The sequence below is a fragment of the Anas acuta genome, chromosome 3, assembly GCF_963932015.1.
Source record: "Anas acuta chromosome 3, bAnaAcu1.1, whole genome shotgun sequence".
NCBI classification, from domain to species: Eukaryota; Metazoa; Chordata; class Aves; order Anseriformes; family Anatidae; genus Anas; species Anas acuta.
In genome coordinates this window covers 77,117,449-77,139,664 of record NC_088981.1, presented here as the reverse complement: position 1 = coordinate 77,139,664, position 22,216 = coordinate 77,117,449, and the positions used below count along the sequence as shown (strand labels likewise).

Genomic DNA, 22,216 nt, shown 5'->3' with positions numbered 1-22,216 from the left:
ATGGTCAGCTTCAGTTCTTGTTGCTAACATTTGATTTACTGCTGGATAATCAGGGTACAGACTCCAATGCAATTCAATTTTGTTTAATAAACCTCAGAGGATGGAAGTTTGAGGGATTTATTTTTTGGTAGGTCAATTTGTTTTTGTTAATGTTGTGCTTTTCTTTAACATTGTAGTGTTTTATTTTCAGATATATCTACTTCTTCCCCAGCTGCCCAACTCTAAGGTAATCACCTTGCTTTTGTTATGGTTAAGCTAAATTGTCCCAAGGTACAGTGGTGTCTCTGATGTCCTGATCACATGCTGCTGTACTCACAATTGCCTCAGGGGAGCAGGAGGGAGACTGTTATTTGAGACTAACTTCTTAAGACTGAAGTAGGTGCCCTATTACCACCCTCAGTGCTTAAGGCTGAGGTTCTTCAATCACTGCCTAATCCTGAGAGAACACCCAGAAAGAACATGCTTAAAATACACAGACAAGCCCTGCAGTGTTATCACCAAGTGACCCTTATCTACGCATAATTCTGAATGTCACATTTTTCAATCTGAGACAAGCTCATGCAGTGAGAGGAAGTTGTCAGTCTTTCCCCAGACTACTACTTTTAAAATCATGGCATGTTTTCAGCAGATGCTGTTGCAGGTGATGCACACGAGCTGTAACTTAACTCTGGAATGTGGGATCATTTCCCAGTATTTCCAGGCCAACGCACATGCTCCAGACCCATGACTTACATGCAGGATGAAACCAGCTAGACATCCTCCATTCTCTTCTTCCCTTGTCCCCTGGTTTTCTGGAAAGATATGTGAACCTAGACTAGGGAAGAGCTACAGCATGGTCTGGCCACATCAGTGAAGTGGGTGTTACATCGCAGTGTAGTTTTTTTGCAGTATTTCAGCGTATGCATATTCAACTGGCTGTTGTAGTCTACCAGTGGATATTGTCCCCAGCCTTGTTGATGGTAAGAGTGGCTCAGTCTAGCCCCAGGTGCATTAGAGGGGGAGCAGCAAGGTTTTGTGAGATCTTCCGGGCCTGTTGTTTCAAACAGTTCATGGGCCTCATCACAACAGAAAGAGATATCTGCTAAGACCCCATTGACTTCACCATCAGTTCCAGCACCTGGTCAAAGCTTTTGTGAAACACACTTAATTTAACAGAATGGATCTAGAGCAGCATATTGTATTTTAGGAAGACAAGTAAAAGCAACAGTGACATTTATACAATGACAAATATCAATAGCTGAAAGAAAGTGATGTTAACTGACTGCCTGAGTGGAAGCTGGGAGATCATTTCTGTAAGCAAAAATGTTGGATAGAATTCAAGTCCATACCCTGAACAAACTTGTTTACAAATCAAGCAGGAATGCTGCAATAAATCCTCTACATTCTTGTTAATAATATCTCGTAGAGAATGTATGTGTATGCCTGCATGCTTCTTTACCCTCAAATTACCAAAATTTTAAAGGACTGAGTCACAGGAAACCAGGAAACCTGGCAACTGAAATCGAAGTACAAAACACCTAGTAAGGTTACAGACTACTATTTCTAAACAGAAGTTTCAGTTCATCATATCCAGATGTACAAGGTACAAGTATTTTGAGGTACAAGAGGGCAATAAGACCTTTGGAGGAGAGACATGGCTGCAGTTATCATACTGCAGGGGTGTTATGCAATTGGCAATAGGTGGCTGCAGTGGAAGGTCTAGGGATATTATTATCTGCTTTGGCCTGTATCAGTAAGCTTTTCTTGGCATGTTAGAAAGAACGTATGTCCAATAATACCCATTTCAATATTTCTGTAGGCTTGCCTTTCTGCTCCTCCAGATTTACTGACAAATGCAACTGGCCTCCATTTCCCCTTATGTCCTTTACTCAGTAGTGCAGGAGACATCTGCCAATGAAGTACCTGATTAAAGTGAGTTGTTATTTGCAAGAATTGTCACAAAAAAAAAAAAAAAAAAAAAGTTAAGGAATTGCTGAAACACCCAGAGTACCTCCGGGATAGGGTCATTCCAGCCCCATGTATCAGTTTCCTTCCCACATCCTGCATTTTTTAACTGAGTTCTTGCTGCGGCTCCCTGAAGATGAGACCAGATAGAGATATCCTTACAGCACAGCCACACAAATATCCCCAATGGTGAGCAAATATGTCACGTAAGAAGCTGGATCTGTTCAATGCAAACTAACTCAGTGTCAGAAGGACAACCATTGTACAGAATTACATCCAAGATAATGAACCCTACCTCTGTCTTGGTTATAATGTATCTGGTTTTATAAGCTTGTGCCTATGCTCTGTCTTTTACTGTCCTCTCCCATTAGATATTCAAGATGGTTGACATTCATCTCATTCACTGCAGATTTTTTTAGCACTACCTAAACTGCAAAGTTCCTGCATGTAAGAGACTGCATTATCACCACATTCCTGAAAAGCATGAGCCACAAATCCTTTTCATGCTTAGTCTGTGTGAGGCTTTGAGGACAAACAACAAACACTTGGTTCCTGCCTATAGACTGGGCACCGGTACAGAGGTAACTAAAAAACAGAGCAGGTTTTGAGGGGTTCAAATATTTCACTCAAGCATCTCAGCTCCTCCTCAAGTCACTTATTCCTGCTCCCCCAACTGCTCACGTCCTGGTAGTCTTCAGGTGTATTCGCGCAATGTCCACACATGACCAGAAGAGCAGTTAACAGGGAAAGAATCTCAGTCTGGCACAAAGGCACAGTCACAAACCTTTCCTGGGAGAGTTACTAAATAGAGCACTGCCCCAGCAGGAGGTAACAAAATCCAAACAGCCTCAGACAGTTGCTTATATTTGAACCCCAGTGTTCAGCTTAGAGTAATTTTATATTAAAGGCTTGCCTCAGGTAGGCATATTAACAAGATCCTCATTTAGCCATCTCTATCTTCACCTTAGACTTGGGGTCAGATTTTGCTAGACTAATTAGCAAAAAATAAAAAATCGTATTTCCCACCTGAGCACAGAATTAAAAAAAAAAAAAAAAAAAAAAAGTGAAAAATCATGTAAACGTCTTTATCCAGTTTTGATGAATTTCATTTTTTGTCATTCTCGTTTCTCAAAGGAAATAAAAAAAATAAAAAATAAAAAATGACTGCTCATTTCTTGCAAACAAGCTCATTTTTATTGGAAGGGCTGCAATCAGAGTAGAAATTTATGGCTATGAAAGCAGATGTCTGTAAAAGGTTGTTAATAGCACCTACCCCAAGTAATAAGAAACTGATAATAAATCTGTTAACTAAATGGTAGCCCAGCATGTTCTCTGTGAGCATGTGATAGAGGACCATCCTTAGGACACCAGTCTCCCAGTCTCCTGTCAAGGGCCTGTTCTCATGCCATCTTAGAGAACTGACAAGTTGGGTCATCTGAATATCACCTTCCAATGTTTTTAAACATTTGTATTTCTTTAACCTTTAACTCTTGAATGTTCTAGCTTTCTCATGATAGCCAACTTATTCCTTGTTAGCTTGGTTCTTTTTTTAATTTCTACAAAATCCTTATTGCAGTCCTAACTCTTAATGCACTGAAAGGTAAACCAACCCTGACTGATTTTTTTTATTTTTTTTTTCTGGAACATGTGTGGTACTGTTTACTGAGACCTTCAGTTTAAAGCATATTGCTATTTGCCTATAAAACACTCTCAAAGTTAAATGCTTTTTGTTGAGCTCTTTACCAAGCTTTCTCAGGCCAGCTCCTGTTCTCCTCTTTCCCTTTTTCATCTCTAGGAGATTTCAGTCAAAATTAAATTACCATTTCACAAAACAAAGCAAGTGAAATATATATATATATATAATGTTTGCAGTATACTAAAGAACCTTTTCATTGAGCAGGTCATGTGCTTTGCTTGATTTTGATTCAAGAACCTAATTGACAACAAAAAGTGAAACTTTATCTCATAGAGATGCCTCGTGTCATCCCTGCAAAGATCCACTGGTCCAGTTAGATCTCCTCTGCATTAACGAATTGCACACACATTTCCTGGCAAGCAAATGCATGGTGCAGATTGGGGCTGCAGGATAATGAAGGGTCTTGGCAATGTTACTTAAGTACCCAGAGATTTGCCTTAGAGTCCACTTTTGTGATGTTGGCTAATTCATACAGCCCCCACTGTACACATCTCACCATGGTGTGCTGGAGAGCATGCTGCCCACCTTGCAGAGCTGCTGCATGCCCCCAGTACCCAGGGGTTACGCCAGAGGCCTGCCTTGCTTGTACAAAGCCCTGTGTAATAGTAGGTGCTTGGTGAAATACACTTGTAAGCTTTTTAGGTTGGGTAATGTTCCAGGCCATCAGCTGTAAAATGGAGGTACCTGTACCAACCTGACAAGGCCAGCCTCAGAGGAAAGCTCCCTGTCTTGGCCAGGCATTCAGCACAGAGCCATAAAGCAAGCAGGGCTGCAAGGCCCAGACATAGGCCAGGGCTCACCACAAGGGCATGATCCACTCCAGGATCACAGGTGATGATGGGGAGTGGCTTCCCTGGAAAAACATCTCAGAGGCCATTTCACGTAAAGGCTTTGAGTCTGCCTGAATATGCAGGAGAGCTGCAGGGACAGTTCTAATTCTGGTATTTCCTCACTGGGATCAGAGACAAGCTCTGAAAAGCCTAAACAGAATTAGCCAGGATTAGTCGCTTTTATTCTCATTTCATATTTTTGGAAAACTGCCAAAACCCGAAAGCCTTGTCTAAAGCAGGATTTAGCAGGATTTCTGTCTTCTGCCCGTGCCTTGGGCCCACGGGCCCCTCCTGCCAACCCCCACTAGATGGCACATGTTCCTGTCCTACAACCACTCAGGAAAAATTGGCATTAACAGCCAACCTCCGTAAACCATTGCAGTCACAAGCATCCACAAAAGTTGCCCTCACGTCTGAGGCAGGGGTGATCTGCCCGGATGCAGGCTCGTTGCACTTTTTTGAGCAACTGTAGTGTTATTTATTTTGCAGATTTATGCACTGTGGTCAGAGACAAGCATGGGAGGTGCATGACACCCAACTGCCTTCCTCCCCTTAACTGACCCCCACTGATTTCCGCAGAGCTGTTTCAGGAACACGGAGTTTTTTCCATCAGAAAGCAAGCCACGGGACTGTTTACTGCAGAGAAAAGATTCAGGCAGAACATAAGGTTGTGATACTGTTTTTTTTATGTGCTTCTAATTGGTTTTCATTACTGAAATTAAAGTCACCCCGTGTGACGAAAAGCAATGGTCAAGGGCAGAAATTCAGCTGCAACTGCAGCCTGACAGTTAAACAACAGTAACTTAAAACTGCCAGAACTATTAAAGAGGAATTGAGGCTTAACATGATTCCTGCCTTACTTCCCCTTTGCCCAGAGGCTCAAGTAGTCAGCTGCATTCCTGGTACAAAAACAGTCGCCATTTCCTCATGGGAGCGAAGCAAAGTCACATCCCTATTCCACCCCTCACACTTACTGACTTCCAGTGGGAGCCCTCAGAAAGCAGGGGTTTGAGTCTATAGCAAACAGAAGACTCACAGCAAGGGAAGGGAACCAGGAGTCCACTTTCTTACTGCCTAAAGCAAGAATATACCAGCTAGCAGAGTAACACAAGCTTTCCTTCCAAATGTGATATCCAACAGACACTAAGTGCAGAGGTAAAGACTGCTAACTATCCTGTCTTCTGCAATGGATGTGATGAAAAACCATACCACTAACACTGTGTCCAGCCACCCTGGAGCAGTTGTGCAGGAGTTGCACAACTCAAATAGTTAAGGGCCTCACTGTCCAGAGGAATTATGATAGGCTTCCTTTTGGGAGGCACAGAGAGGCTGCACAAACAAAAACCAGGATTCACAGAAGCCATTGGTCTGAGAGGAGGAGCGTCTAAATTATCCAGAAGAAAATATTGTTGGAAAGGTTATAGGCTAAATCATAGCACTCACTTCCAGCTACTTAGAAGACAGGAAAGCTACAAACGTTTTCTGCTTAGATTCAACGCTGTTAAAGCTCTACCAAGGTACTGAAGCACTCTACCAAGTATTTCAAGCACACACAGTCCTGAGAGAAGGAAGTTTGTGCATTACCACCCTTCTAGACATGAGAGCAGCAGTGAGCACACTCACCAGGAATGTCAAAAACCTATCATCTACTCTATCCAGTTTTAGTTATTTGTACATCCTGCATGCAAAAAAAGCAGCATGTTTCTTGCCAAAGATATTTTAATATGACATGATGTAATTAAATATTCATGGGCTCAAACACGTGAGAAGAGCTCTAACATCCATAGTCACGTTATTCAGCTGGGGAATCCTGAATGTCCATTTGCAGCTGCAGCAAATGAATGCAGTCACCCTTTAACTATATCAGCTCTATCTAAGAGTCAGATGTGGGTTTGTCAGGATGCAGAGTTTCCAGGGGAGAGGTTGCTTCTGCAGGTGTTCACAGGGCAGGGACATTGTTAACCTCTGTCTGCTTGAGACTGCACTACAAGGGCATCCTGTACCATTACAGCCACTTTCAGCATGGTGGTACACAGTCAGGGTTATTAATCAGCATGCCGTATTCTGAGCAATTTACTTTGTTTTCTTGGAAGAATAAACATAGGAAGCAAGATACTTAGCTCATTCATTGATTTTACCAATAATACTATGATTTCAGAGACCAGCCCTGACGAAAACTGTCCCTCTCCTGAGGAGCAATAGAGAAATGGGTTTGTAGAAATGCTGCTGGACACCCAGAGACTGGGACAACAGCAAGCCAAGGGGCAGTGAGTCCTCTGATGGGAGTTTAAGTACTTCTGGTCAAACAACTTGAGAGCTACATTTAGGCCACATTCCCATGGGCACTCCAGAGGAGGTGAATAATAGATGCTATCAAGTAACTGGGAAACCTTTCAAACCCGTCTGCTTTCTGCTGTTTCTTCTATGTGGCCAGATGGGAATTTTAAAATTACATAGAACAGAAACTGTCAAGAATAACTCTCAATTGGTGTATTCCAGGAGGAACTGCTAGGATAAGAAGGATTACTTTACTCTATTATAAGATTGGATACAATAGAGATAGACTGCCCTTAACAATATCTCTGGTGGGTACTAATGTGGATATAACTAGTAAAAGCTGGATGAACACTTCTGAAATGCAAGGGTATGGTGTAAGCAACTAAAGAAAGACATAGTAATGGAAAAATAAATCCAGTAAGAACTAACACAATGCGGCAGAAAACAAATAAGTCTGTTGGCTCCAGCTTTATTGATCAGAATAATCTTTATAAGTATTAAATCAAAAGTATAGGTGCAATTCCTCTGAATATCAAATATTAAACATGCATATGGTGATCTAAGGGTGACAAGCGTAGTAACAGAAAAGTGAAAAGGTGCAAATGAAATATAGGAAAATAGCAGTAATGGATCAATCAGTATTAACAGCAAAACTTCCTCATATTAAAACGATGCAGCAGTTTAGTCATGGAAAGATGTTAAATGTAAAGACTTATTATATGTATCAGGTATTAAAGGGAGCAATCTCTGTAAAAAAATATATATATTTAAAAAGCAAAGTACTTTAGCCTATAGAGTTATCAGTAATATTTCATTTTATTGCCACAGCAGTCACTAGGTGACAGGTTAACACAATAAAATGCAGTAACAATTTTCAATGCATTTTTCTCCATAAATCATTGATATATTTTCAGCATATCTAATATTTACATCACTTAGGCCACATACAGTAGAGTCTGTGTAGATGCCCGACATTATAATCCAAGGTAGCTACGATTATTTTCACTTGATGAAAGCATTTTGTGTTACCACACATATTTCCATATCTTGTTAACAGGACAGAATAGGTGTGTGCGCACGCATTTATTTCTTGTTGTCCCATAAACTTGTTCATAAACAAAGAAGGGTGTTATTTTCCTTCTATGAATCTATGGGAAGCAAGTCTTTCAACTGATTTACTCCTGTGCCCAACAGAAGCAGGACAAAATTTTAGAGGTTTTGGTTACCTCATCTTAAGGCCACACTCACAGTAGAAAACTCAGTCCTTGGTGATACTGGAGTCATGAAAAGTCAGGAAAGGTTTTGCATCTACAAAGTATAGGAGAACTGGCTTTTTTGTTCATGTACAGAAGATCTCAGTGAGACTGCAATAAATCTCTTACCTCACTGCATGAAAGTATGGCTAGCAAGGATGCAAGTAGCTAGCACAACTTCTCTGCCATTATACAGCACACAGGTTAGCAAGATAGCCAACAAGGCTATTTCTAATCCACCAGGTCACAATCAGTCTTCTACTGTGCTCAAATGAATCTATTAAAAAAAAAAAAAAAATCTACTACTGAACCTACAGCTGAAGTCTGTTACACATTGTGCACCAGGCACCTAGCAGTGATGAGAGCTCCCATCCTGACCTGGTAATGCACAGCTCACAAAGCATCTCAGCTCCCAGCTGTCCTACCCATCAAGCTTGTGCTGAGCAAACCTTCCAAAGTTCATTCTCCAGTGAACTCAAAAACCTGTTTTGTCAGGTCACGAAAGAGAGGTGGCTTCTCTGACAGATTTAATGGAAAACCAGAGCAAATGGCTTTTACACTCTTCATATCAACTGTCAGAAATGACCAGAAACTCACCTTTTAGCATAAAAAAAAAAAAAAAAAAAAAAAGCAGAAATGCAAGTCATTTGCCATTATTCTTTATAAATTCAAAACTCACTAAAGAAAGCTGTTGGAAGAATAATCTATTAGAGTTGGTTAAACATCATCTGCAACACAGTAGTTTTTCTCTCATACCACAGGAATGTAGTTCAGGTACCACGCAGGTCAGCTATGATACCTTCACAAAGGGCTCTTCACAGGGGCTATCTAAACAACTGCAGCTAGCTCTCATTAACTTCAGCATAAAGTTCATCAAAAATCATGTGCCTCTTCTTTGTAAACAATTAGTATTCAACATGACACACTTTTTCTATCTCTACATTTCTGGGGTTGAATGTCAGATCTTTTGAAACAGAATTGATTAGTGTTCCCACATGGTACTTGACAAACATCAGAGAAGTATATCACACCAACACCACATACAATCAGAGGACATTGCCAGTTACCTGAAGGTTTACCACTCAACACTGTGTAAAATTACTGTAAAAGTAAAATTACTGGTAAGTAACATTTACTGTCTCTAACACCAAAACCAAGTAGAAAACCATCATGAGCCAGGAGCTACTGCTTTGCATGGAGGTCAGGTGCTAATAATATGGGCTAGGAACCTATTTCCTCTTTGGGATCAAACTCTCATTGATGGTCTATCAGCACACCTAGGTTCTATTTATGTGTTCTGCTTGGGAAGGAAGAAATACAGTCTGAGGATGTCCTCAAAAACTGCAGACATCTAGACAAGTCATGAGAACTACTGGAGGTCAAGAGAACTTCTTTAGGCCTGTCAGTATTGACTGACTGGTCTGAGTTTGTTGGTTTGTTTTTAAAGACCATTAAGAGTAAATGCCCGTGAATCAGCTTAACACCTGGGATGGGAGAGAGACTGCTTTATTAGAACCATCATAAGAGAGAAGATGATAGAAACTTTTCTGACAATGGTGCACCAAGCTGCATGGTTCAGCCAACACACTGGAGGGAAGGGATGCCATCCAGAGCATCCATCTTGATGCCATCAACACCTTAACAGTTTTGAGAGGTGGGCCTGGGCAAACCTTACAAAGTTTAACAAGGCCAAGTGCAAGGTCCTACACCTGGGTCAGGGCAATATCAAGCACAAATACAGAATGGATTGAGAGCAGCCCTGAGAAGTACTTGGTGGTGTTTATTGATGAAAAAGTCAACATGAGCTGTCAATCTGCTCTTGCAACCCAGAAAAACAACCATATCCTGGGCTACATTAAAAGCAGCATGGCCAGCAGGGTGAGGGAGATTATTCTCCCCCTCTGCTCTGCTCTCATAAGACACCACCTGGAGAACTGTGTTCAGCTCAGAGGTTCCCAGCATAAAAAGGGAATGGACCTGCTGGAGCAAGTCCAGAGAAGGGCCATGAGGATGATCAGAGGGCTGGAGCACCTCTCCTATGAAGACAGGCTGAGGGAGTTGGGTTTGTTTAGCCTGGAGAAGAGAAGGGTCTGGGGAGACCTCATTGCGGCCTGCCAGTGCCTAAAGGGGGCCTCCAGGAAAACTGGGGAGGGACTCTGTGTCAGGGAGGGTAGGGATAGCATAAGGAGTAACAGCTTTAAACTAAAAGAGAGGAGATTTAGGTTAGGAGGAAATTCTTCACTCAGAGGTTGGTGAGGCACTGGCACAGGTTGCCCAGAGAAGCTGTGGATGCCCCATCCCTGGAGGTGTTCAAGGCCAGGCTGGATGGGGCTCTGAGCAACCTGGTCTGGTGGGAGGTAGGGTAGGCAGGGGGGTGGAATTATAGGATCTTAAAGGTATCTTCCAACCCAAACAGTTCTCTGACTAATATTTAAATTGGAATTATGATCATGAACACAGTTCTTTAACCGGGATTTTCCCCTTTTCATATCTGAGATATTAGGCTGTTATTTTTATACTCCAGAAGCACAAATCTGTATTTAATGATATTTGGCAGTTTTTCAGTGCAGCACTTTACTTCATAGTGCTTTGGAAACATTAACCACATTTTCAAGGTACAGAATAACAGCTGAATAAATTGATTGACATATTTATAGAGTCATGGGCAGTTGGGAAGAGGGGAAAATAGGCACATAGCTGCAGTTGTTTCTTTTGCGGTGAAACAGAACTCTCACCTTCATAAAACTTCAGCAAGCAGTATAAACAAAACCAAAACCTTTAGATGCAACAGCAGGAATAGCATAAAACACAAGAATACAGATCCGTTTACTATGTAGATAGTACTGGAACAGGAGTTGCTTACTTTTTTTTTTTTTTTTTTTTTTAGTAATCTATGCTATAGGAGATAACATACCCCCAGCAAATTGTGGACAATACCAAACCAGAGGAGGAAGTTAATATGAATTATGGCTGAGTTGCTGTTCAGAGAGTCTGGATGGGCTGGAGAAATGGGATGATGAGAACCTCATAAAATTCAACAAAGGGACATGCAGAGTAGGCCAGAACAACCCCATGCACTGGTACAGACTGATGACCACTGATGAGACACTGTCTTTGTAGAAATAATCCTGTGGATCCTGGCAGACAATAAGCTGAATGTGAGCCATCACATGGAGGGAGACCAATCATATCTTGCCCTCTGTTTGGAAGAGCACTACCAGCAGGTCAAGGGATGTGATGTTTGCCTTCAACACTTGTGATACTGCATCCAGAGTCCTGCTGTATCCCTCTTATACTCTGAAGTTTTGGGACTCAGAATTCAGGAGAGACCTTGCTAACCCAGAGTGAATTCAGCCCAGGTCATGGGCTGGAGCATTTGTCCTGTGAAGAGAGGTTGGCAGAGCTCAGCTTGTTCAGCCTGCAGAAGAGACAGCGAAATTTCACTGCTGCCTACAGTCACCTAAAGGCAGGGGGTACAGAAGACTGAGCCAGACTATTCTCTGAGTGAAGAGTGACAGGATCAGGGGCAGTGGGCATGCAGCAATAAGATAAACTCAGAACCTGTGTACAAATTTTGTTTGTTTACCATAATGGTTGTCAAAGCCTGGCACTGCCCCTTAGAGGCTGTTAAGCCTCCATCCCTTGAGGTGCTCAGATCTCAGCTGAGCACAGCCCTGAGCAACCTGCTCTGCTTGGTCCCTCCCTGAGCAGAGTGTTGGACTGGACAACTTCTGGAGAGACTTTCTAACCAGCATGGCCTCTGCATCTGTTAGTAACCTGATGATCTTCACAGCATCCTTTTAAGGCACAGGTATATATTTGTATGTCAAACCAGAGAGGCTGAGGGAGACCACATGAAACATGATGGTGATATATTTGGTATCAACACTGCTTAACGGTTGTTCTGAAATAGTCACAAGCATGCAATTAATTAAACATGCAATTATAATGGTAGCAACTGCCAAGGAGTTTGAGTCTCCTACTAAAAATTTTGTGTGAGCTTTAATCATGTCTCCAAGAGGGGAAAAAATGAAGACTAAAAATAAAAAAGAAAGACACAAAACAAGGTAACAGAAGATGCACCCCAACTCAAATGACTGAAAAGTTTCAAATATTTTCTACCCAGTGGTAATGCTGTCATATTCTTCTAGATAAGATTCATGATGCCATTGTAATTAGCCCTTAAGCATAACTTATTGATTTCAACAATTTTCAATTACAGCCACTTATGGAACTTCTCAAGTTAGATACAATTTTGTTACATTATTTTCTAACAAGTCCATACTTCATAACCACCCACTAAGGTGTGTACAACAACACAAAGAGAACTCCACTGGAAGGCTTCCCTATTCATCACATACTTGGAACATAAATTACTGTTTATAAGCTCTCCTTGCCTGGAAAAAAGAGAGTACAAAAGGTGAAATTACAAGTAATATAAAACCATTGGCTAGAAGTTATAATATTGTACAAAATGTGGATTTTGAGGAGTTTATTATTTCACTCTTGTATTTTTCACCACTGTGAAGCACAACTATTTAGCTGATGCTTTAGAAGTGCCAGAAGAGTTTTCAAAGATATATTGTCTGTGCATAACAGTAAATCATGCCCACAGAGAAACCAACACACTTCATAAAAAAAAGATTTATTTTCCTTTGAAATGATGATATTGCTAACACATTCCAACTTGTTGCAAAAACCTTTTACTAACTCTCCTCTTCAGAGGAACATATTCTAATGTATTCCAAAAGCAAAAGCTTTTGGAGAAATATATGTATGTGTATACATATATATTCATATTTCCTAAACAGATTTTTTGATATTTTAAGCAGGTTGTTAGGGGGAGATTTGTGTGGCTGTCTTACCACAGTGAATGTATTTAATTCTGAAATAAACAACTATGGGAGTCAGATACCTTCTGCAATTCATGAATTATGAAGTAAGTCAGTAGATAGCAGAGATAGCAGTGCATGTCCTTGACCAACCTTCACCCACACTTGCTGTGGCACTGAGTAGACCTTTGCACATGAGATATCACTCCTACATCTGTGTGGTGGAGCAACTGATTCCTGTCACTCCAGAGAGCTGTGTCTTGTTGCTCTTGGCTGAGAAGAAGGAAGCCCAAGGCCTGGAGGGGACCATATCAGAGCAGGAAAGTAGTCACTGGACAGGAAGATACTGGAAAGAGCATGGAAAGACTTAACTCCCTCTCTCCACTCCAAGAAAAAACAATATCACATCATGAAATTAATAGGCTAAAGAGAAATGATAGAAGTAAATGTTTCAGAAAGAGGAATGAGATAGAAACTGGCAACCCAAGCTCAAAACATGGACTGGGAAGAAGACATTTCCCACATCCAAACCAAATAATAATTTCATGTAATTGATTCATTCTTTCAGAAGGAAAAATAAATAAAGCTCATCCTTACTTCTTACCAAAACTCCCTCAAATCCACGTGAAAGGAGAAAATACATTATGTCCTCTCAAAGGCAGGGAGAGGAGAAGAAAGCAGAGCCCACATCCAACAGAAGCAGTCAATGGCCCTCAGCTATACCTACATCCTCAGACGGCTTTCCAGGGGATGTTAATGAACAAGTGCATCAACAGCTACCGTAACGGTAGCCACTGGTGGTGGCAATGCATTGATCTAACTCTTTAAGAAGTTTCAGAACTTTTTACTAAATCTTTCCTTTAAAAACAATTAATAAAGTATATTTTCCAAAAAGATAGTACAAGAATTAGGATTGTTTACCATAAAGAGTATTTATCCAAACATCAAGAAGAATTAATCAATTTCATTCTGATATCCTGGTGATATTTATTTTCATTTGAAAATATAGTGGGAATGTTTAGTTTGCTTTTTATTTGCCCCATACTACAAGAACGTGTTTACCTGGAAGTTGTGCATGACAGCTATGACTGATGAGGTTTGGGGTACGAAGACACTATTAGCTCTCTATCTGAATGTCCTTTCTTCTTGGGGGTACCACAGCTAAGCTGCAGGCTTCCTGGATAAAGCAGAGATATTCATTCTAATAGTGCTGCGAACTGGGAGCACCGATAATTTTGCTGGAGGAAACACCAACACTGAACACAGCCATCTTCCTCTCAGACAGCAATATTCTCCAGAACCTTCCTGTTATGTCTTCTGCTGTGCCCCAAACACCGGTTACTGAAGCTTTAACAAATCAAATCAGTGAATGTTATACAACAGTCTGCTAATAGACAGGATTAATCATTTCCTCCTGTAGCTTGTTCCAGATATATCTCAGAGGTAGCAGTCTCCCACTGCAGACATTTAATTAGGTCAGTTTGGGGCTGATTCTCTTATGAGTAGCATTGAGAAAGGCAGGAGTACATGACCCTCAGCAAGCTGTGCTCAAAGCCCAGGTTTTGAGAAATGGCTTCCGTGTGGTCAGCCCAGCTGCACTCAGTTTTCTGCCAGACAGACTGACTCTGACTTGGATTAATCATCGTGCATATGCTTTTGGCCATATACAGCAAGTGTGAACAAGCTAGCAGCTGTCTTTTGATCCTCTTTTATAGGTGGTATTAGACCTTGCAGGATGATGCATTGCTTTCAAAATTTTTTTTAAACCTTTTGTTCCTACATACATGTGCAAAGCTTGTAAATGCCATTCACTTCAGATATACATTCATGATAGCGATTTTAACCCCCTGAGTTTATCTCCAGCTTCTAAATTAAACTATGAAAACTCTTCCTGTGCTGAACTTAATCACTCTCCACTCCAAAAAGCTTACGTGCATACATATATGCACACTCACAATGTTGAGAAACTATTTTCAAGAGCTGCTGTTGCAAAGCTAATTCAGCCAACATCATCTGAAATGATACTGGCATCTAGGGATAATAAAAATTTGCTTAACACCACTAAAGCTGAAGCTATGTCAGTTGGTGTCAAATAATATTGACACCTTCTTCCATATTGAAAATTTTCAGGTTTATTTCTACTGATATGCAAGGGTTAGACTTCTCTTTTATCTACACAGTGAAAAGCTTACCCTGAATGGTATCTCAAGTGTGTTTGGTTCGTTTGTATTCCAATATATTTAGTATAACCTTTCAGACAGTGATTCAGCAAGGCAATGTAACTTTCCAGATTTATTTGATCTGTATCTTTGAAGCAAATAGTTAAGCTGCCTGTCTCAGAAGAAAAATAAAACACTTGAACTCTTGCCTTGGTCCTAATTTAGAGTTCTGTTTGCATGTTTGTTTTAGCATCTTCTGGGAACATTCTGTCTCCTCAAGAGCTATTCCACCAACATAGAAACACAATTTGATTGCTTTTTTATTTCCGAGGCTTTGTCAACTTAATTTTCCTCTCAAATATGCAAAATGCAACGATATAAATTATGCTTGGCATTATAAATGCATATGGCCAGAAATAAAAAATGTCAGCAACTGTTAATGCTGCCACTATATGTGAACAGAGTATTTGGCCGCTAAATGGCATGTCAGCTTGACGTTTTTTTTTAGAAGAGTTTGAAAGTCCACTTTTCACCTCCCTAATAATTTTCTCCAAATGACCTAATACCTGTGAGACATAATAACTAAGTGCAAACTCACATTTTTATGAACTTCTTGCATTTATATGCTTGAGTGTTAATCATGCCTCGTTGAAGTTAATGTTATTCAACCTTCTCAAATTAGTGCTACAGGAAGGCAAAGGGGGCAGTTCTTTGGGTTTTGACAGTCTGACCAATATGCAGAGAGACAACTTTTAAGTTCTTCACTTGCGTTATAGTCATTTCAGAGTACTTTATAGCATGCAAGAAGTTTGTCTTTATTGACATTATGGACACAGCAAACATCTGTCAGGACTGAGCCAGAGAAGCATTGTCCTGCATAGCAGAACATATTTTTCTCACTGCAGAACCACATAAAACCTCACTATAGGGAGAACCACTTGCACAAACGCATGGGAGAAAATAATTTGTTACCTAAGGCTTAAACTTCAAACAAGAAGCTGCTTGTGACAAACAAGCTGGGATGGAAGTGCAGGAGGGTTGACTGAAAAACGAGAAAAGCCACAAAATAAATACATTCTGGACCACAGTACCATGTTTGCATTAGATGTTCTTGGATGTCATCCTCAGGGTAATCTCAGTGATAGTCTGTCAATATGAGATCCTTGCCTTCCAGCTATGCCTCCCTCAGAGGCTGATCTATACCAACCCAGCACACCAATGCTACATTTATGCTACCGTACTAGAGCTTGTATAGTTTTAATCACTTATTTTCTCATTGTTGAGCAACACTTACTGGTCTCTTGAACTTAATGCTAATTCTGGAGTAATAAAGTTAAAGGCAGTTAAGCCGTCTCTATTATGCTGTAAGAACCAGCTTAAGCAAGCTCAGCACACAATGTCTTGCTTTCAGCTGCCTAATAAAGAATACCCATGTGCTAGATGATGGTAAATCAGGATGTGATAGAAAGTTGGAGTATTTCACAGACAACAAACTTCTTTTGCAATAAAGCACAGCTGGCTCTCACCCAGCGATACTCCAGCTCATGCCGAGTTCCACAAAAATCACAAACCTGATCAAGTATCACATACCAAGAATCAAGTGACAGATTTCCATGGAGTAGACAGCAGCAACAATACGTGCCCATGGAAAAAGCCGTCCAAAGTAGCAGCTGCTCGTGTGAGTGGTGGGGGAGGAGAAGAAGGGGAGTTTTGCAATGTAAACAGCTTTTGCAAATACATCAATATTTAAAAGCAGTAAAAATATGTAAAATAGAAGGACCAGGACTTGGTCACCCCAGAATACAATGTACTTTATGACTGTATGAAGGACAACAACATTATTTAGTCAGTACAGTTGTGTTAAGATTTTTAAAAATGTAAACATCCTTGATGCAGGAGAAATTCTGTGGTCAGAAGTCTGTTGACATAATGAAATTGCAAGGGATTTAGACTTAGCAAATGAGCTTAAAGTTGACCTACCACCAAATAAGCTTGTCTTCCCTCTTGTCTTATTAGATAAAATAACCTGGGTGAAAGATCCATACTTGTTCACATATTTACTCTCTTGATGGAAATAAGCCAGTCACACTTCTCTTACCTTTCTAGGTCTGAGCACTGTAACAGCTGACAGAACCAGCTGTTCTCCATTCCTCTCTTCTCACAGGTTTTTCCTGGCAGAACACCTAATTAAGTTTTGCTTGGATGCAGTTTATGTGGTATTGAGTAAACAACCTCATGTATTTACTAAAGTGAAAGAAAAATCCCTTTGTCTGGTTGGATCATACTACTCAAATCACAGCTTGGAGCCATCACTATACCCCATGTAAAATTGCAGAAAAATAAACATCCAAGGCCTGATGGACGATGGAAAACACTAACAAGTATATAAACTTAGCCAAGATAAAGGAATATATTGGAAAATGGATGAGAAAAATGGATTCTTAGTGGCCATGAGCATTCACTAAAGAAAAAGTTGGACTACATCGTAATCAAAATAATTTTAAAAATCAATTGTGATTTCTGGGACAGTAAGTCCAGTGTCTCTCTCATTAAACCACTTGAATGTCTGTGAAAAAAAGCAGAAAAGATCTAAAGCAGATAACAGAGCATGCTGTAACTGAAATCTGCCAGTTTATTGCTAATATAGAGGAGAAAGCATTTTCTAGAGCCAGTGGAACCAACTGCTCTAAAGATCTGACATTCTTCCTCAAGAAGAAAAGAAGAAAGTGGAGGGAAAAAAAAAAAAAATAACACTCCTGGAAATGCAGTGTTATGTTTGTCATAAAATCTGAGGTCTGTGGTTTTCTCCTTTGGAGTCAGATATAATTAATTTTTTTCTGGAATGCAGTGAAACAACATAAAGAAAAATAAAAAGCAGGTAATAGTAAAAACAGGAAAATAGCAACAGTTGATAAATTCTAGCTAGTGCCTTATTTAAAAAATAATAATAATAATAATAATAATAATCTGAATATAACCAAAGAGAAAATGTGTAAGACAGGGGTGACCAAGCTTCAGGCAAGAGATACAGAACCAGTTGAAGTTAAGTGTACATTTGAACTAATGAAAACCAATTTCAAGCCACTTACTCAGGGAGCTGTACCATTTAACCTACAATGACATTTCTCCTAATTTAAGCACAAGAGTTCTATAACAAAGCTCAGAAAAGATGCAACAAAATGTAATGAAAAAAATGTTGTTTTAAATACAACTGAACTAAAATGAAAAATAATTCCTCATGTCTGTTTGTATATAAGAGCATTTGTTCCTGCCAGTAAGTGTTTTCCTGGTTTCTTAACTGGATTCTAATTTTAGAGTTGGATAATATCATTTCTATGCATTTTTTTCCACACTATGCAAATGCTAGTAGTTTGGACAACAAAAAGAGACTTTTGTTGTCACCACCTTCCTAGAGAAAGGCCTAAGTAGAATATAAAGTCTCATTTGAGTCAAACAACCCATTTTTGACCTTATTCGGCTCTACTGAACAAATCCACACCCTTCCAGATTATATGAGCTTCCTCAAAAGTTCAGATGAATCAAGGGATAATTCAATTCAGTTCAGTTATACCAAATGCAGTAGATTATACTAAATGCATTCAACTAAATATGTTCAACCTAAAACCTTGACAGCTCTGATTACCCACCTTAGTTCTCTGTTCCTGTCTTCACATATTCCTTTAGCCTCAGCTTAATTGCTACCAGTTTTTTGTTTTTTTAATTGGATGTCCCTCATTTCTCTTGCAGCTTCTTGCAGTGCTCTCAAAGCCATATACCACCCAGCTTCCAAACAGGTGTCAACAAACTTGAGAGCTAACTTGAATCATAGAATCATTAAGGTTGGAAAAGACCTTCAAGGTCATCTGGTCATCACCCTACTACCAATGTCACCCACTAAGCCATGTCCCTAAATGCCAGGTCCCCCAGGGACGGTGACTCCACCTGCATGTGAAGCAGTCAGTCCTTCACCAAACTGGGTTTATTTCTGAAACTGGCTGTACAACAAGCAGAAATAACATTCCAGAAGATAGTTTGTAAAAGCCCTCTTTGGTGGTGCATTGATCTTAGTGTTTAGCATTGTGACTGGATTTTTAGCATCTATATCTAATTAGAGAGTTCTCAAGCCAGGTATCTTACAACCATCACTCAGCTTGGGTGCGGATAGAGGAACTGATCCTGTGATGTTTTAGGCCTTCTCTAGAAATACAGGACACTGTACATAAGCACTGGTGTTGCTTAGCCAAGACAACATGGCTTTTACATCTCTCTAACCACAGAGCTCTTCTCTAGCAGGTTTTTCACTTCTTAAATGCATACCAAACCTTCCTTTTTTTTTTCCTCCCTTCCAGATAAAGAGATCTAGCTACAGTTCATGGCATCATGTATTGGTAGAAAAAATATATATATATAAATATCAAAATAAATAGCATCTGTTACAAATTGATTGCTACATACAGACAGTATCGGAGGCCATGCCTAAAGAGCAAGAAAGACAGTTTTTGAGCAGTTTATGTTGCTTTCTCCCATTCTCGTTTGGGCCTCTTGTTCTCACTGCCTCTCCACTGTTGGCACTAAAGTAATACAGCTCTGCAGTAAGCCACATCAACTGACAAAAGCCACATCAGGCAAGTGTTCTACCTTGCGCTACATCCACTTTGTTGACTGCCAAGATGAGGGCAGGCTCAGGTAATAGACAGTATGGACTGCAGATGTCCAGGTAATTGGCAATTATTTTTAAAGAAAGAAAAAAAGTGTTATCAAAGAAATAAATTGTCTTTCTCTCAACCCATAAAACACAGAAAGCACATCAGAGTGAGGATCTTGACAGCATCATGGAGCACTCTGTCATTTGGATACTTATACAGTGTAATTGATTTTTGAAATTGTCAAACAGAATTTTTGCAAAAGCACAAATTTTTGTTGAGTCTGGCATGAGTTTTCAGGGCTAAGTGTCTACTGGAATGTAGATTACACTTAATAACCTCTTATTTGCATTAATGCCTTGAGAAAAATAAATAAATAAATAAAAACATAAAAAAATAATAATAAAAACAGATCCAGGATAGAGATAATCCAAGTGGATTGATCCAAGTTAAAGTCACTTCTGTATTCCTATAATTCCTATAATGGTTCCTGACAAAGTTTATAATCAGCTCATCATTAACTTACATTCTTAAAAATAGTTCCCATTGCACAGAGCTGCCATTAACTGCACATGACGAGGAAGGTAAGCCCTACAAGAAATCTCTGATCTCAGCGAAACTGCTCCCTAAACTCTTGGTTAGGCCCTTCATGGAGAAGCCCAAAGTAATCAAAGTTTTCCAGACTTGTAATTTTCCTACTCACTGAGCACATGCTTCTCAAGAACAAAAAAGATCTATTTGCAGCTTGTCATTTGTGAATTCACAAATTCGCATGTGCGGTGTTAATTAATTCAGTGCTATAGTGGGATTATTATAAATACAGCACTCTCAAGAGATTTACTAGGATTCCAGGCAGGTCTATATATACACTCAAGAAATGATAAAAGAGAGCTTTTTTTTTTTTTTTTTTGGGGGGGGGGGGGGATGAGGAGGGGAGGGTGAACTGCAGTTAATTCTGACAGGAGAGGTTTCAGTATGCCTTTTTCCTCTCTGATCGTCCTGCCAACTTTCCAAGCAACTTGGAAATATATATTTAGGAAGTATAGCCAATGCCAGAGTCCAAAATTGTAGCACCTGTCATAAGATTAAAAATGTTAAAAACAGCAGCAATAACAAAAACATCCTTTTTGTTGCTACTGTAGCTACTTTTGTTATATTCAGCTTTCAAAGTTTCCAGAGATGTGATTCAGGTTGGGGGGTGCTTCTGCAGCACAGAGAAATTGAAAGATCTTTTGTTTAAAAAAATATGATAATAATCATTATAATCTATGTAGATAGATAGATAGATACAGATATTTCCACTGAATCATCCAAAGACCTTGTTATTAAGAAAACACCTGCTTCCCAAGCCAGGCAGGAAAATGGAGAACAGTGGCAGTGATGCTTGCCACTTCTTTCTCATCCCTCCCAGGAGAGCAGAGAATTGCTGAGGACTCAGTTGACAGTGAAAAGACAAAAAGAAAGGACCAACACCTGTAAAGAACAGTTCCTGCTTAACTCCTCTGGAAGTTGCACATCTGAGAGCAAAACTGTTTCAACAACTTGATTTGGTTGCAAAAAGCAGTCTTTTGGTACTTACATATTTTTGTGGTCCTCTGAGTATCAGTGCAACTCCCCTGAAGCTGTAGAAGCCTTTGAGCTCTTTTAGTCTGTGCTTAAACATGAACAACAGTTATTAGGATGGCACTTTCTGTAGGGTCAGCCAGCTTTGGAGTGTCGAACAGCAATCCAACCTCCAGTTTGAGTGGCCTCATTAAAAGTATCCTGGGATCCCTCTCCACAGAAGCCCCTACTCCTGTAGGTTGGTTAGCTGTGCGTGTGCTAGGTATTGTGTCTAATCCTCACAGCTAATGAGGTCTGTCCAGATCCGAGGCAGGCTCACTGTTCTCAGTCTTCCCAAACTGACAAATCTCCCAGGGACGTAGCATGAGAGAGCTTGCTGGAATAACTAACAAAGGTGCCAAACATTACTATAGCAACTGGGGAAAAATAGAAGCTCACTGTATATCCAAGCTATATTTTCTATTTCTTTTATCATTTGTACTCAATCTTTATGCAGCTATACTGCAGTCCTTTGGCATCATAGCCTTTATATTTATTACAAATAAAGTAAAACAACGTTACTCAACATAATTGCATTTCCTTCCCTGGAGACTCCCCTTGCACATTCACTGACAGGATAGCTCCCTTTCTGTGTCAACACAGAAAATTAAACCTTTCTGGCCTAAAGTGAACTGAAGAAGAGTAGGAAGAAGCATGACAGAATGTATAATGAAAACATTCTTTGAATGTAAATCATGTCACTTCTTATTTTTTTATGAGGTGTTTCATTGTTTTTTATTGTAACTCTCACATCATTGTAAGGGGCATGAGGGAGACATGAGCTTTAGGTTTTCTAGTTTTCTGGCTTTAACATTTCCCTGTTAGGTGTTTTAAGGAGCATAGGATACGGACTGTTACTTCAATTGCATAAGAATTTATATATGTTAAATCCCCCTATTTTTTTCTTTTTTTCATTCTTTCCTTCACCTAAACGTATTATGCTCAGTGAAGACAGATTAGTCTGACAGAGTGCTGAAAGA

General features: G+C 39.9%; 1 long non-coding RNA gene across 1 annotated transcript in view; it reads right to left on the bottom strand.

Moving 5' to 3' along the window:
* Positions 1-21,564, bottom strand: part of LOC137854473 (uncharacterized) — a 53,614-nt gene extending 32,050 nt beyond the window's left edge. The window contains exon 1 of the long non-coding RNA XR_011095185.1: positions 21,214-21,564. This is a non-coding gene — a long non-coding RNA (uncharacterized lncRNA). The remainder of the gene's footprint in view (positions 1-21,213) is intronic.
* Positions 21,565-22,216: the final 652 nt, after the last annotated feature.